This window comes from Poecilia reticulata, linkage group LG7 (assembly GCF_000633615.1).
Source record: "Poecilia reticulata strain Guanapo linkage group LG7, Guppy_female_1.0+MT, whole genome shotgun sequence".
Taxonomy (NCBI): domain Eukaryota; kingdom Metazoa; phylum Chordata; class Actinopteri; order Cyprinodontiformes; family Poeciliidae; genus Poecilia; species Poecilia reticulata.
In genome coordinates this window covers 7,206,254-7,206,903 of record NC_024337.1, presented here as the reverse complement: position 1 = coordinate 7,206,903, position 650 = coordinate 7,206,254, and positions in this window count along the sequence as shown.

Genomic DNA, 650 nt, shown 5'->3' with positions numbered 1-650 from the left:
CATTTGTGAAGCGTCAATAAAGGGCCATTTTTGCCCTTTTTTAAAAATCTCTGTTACACTAGAATTGCTCTAATTTCATAACTACAAGTAGTGGAATATGCCTGACAACTCATATCTCATTTGACAGCAGATTTTTTGTCATTTTCGATGGTGCATTTGCAGTGTAAACAAGATGGAAAAAAACATTGGGTTTTAATATAGGCCCAGTCTTACTTCTGGTGTCAATATGTAGAATAATCAACATTGGCTGGTAGTATATTACCGACCAACATTGGCCGACATGCAGATATATTTTGGATCCCTAATGAAAATACTTTAGTAGCGAGAGAAACCGTGTTGCAAAATGGCTGGCTTACAGGTATAAGATGGAAGTAGACTGAGAGAAAAAGTCAATCTGTTGTATAAATAAAACTTTAGTTTTCTCTCATAGTACTGTTTTGTGACAAGCTGCTATTTCCTGCAGCTGTGAGTGTTCATAATGGTTTCTGATTAGTTATCTACATATGGTCCAGTTTTTATGTTGAGTGSGTTTTAAGAGGTAYTATTTATTATGAAAAACTTGGAAGACTCTACAATCTGACGGGGAATATGTGGGGGGAAATAAACATTAGGGTGATGGCCTGGCCTTGGCCTGTCGTAATAGGCAATAT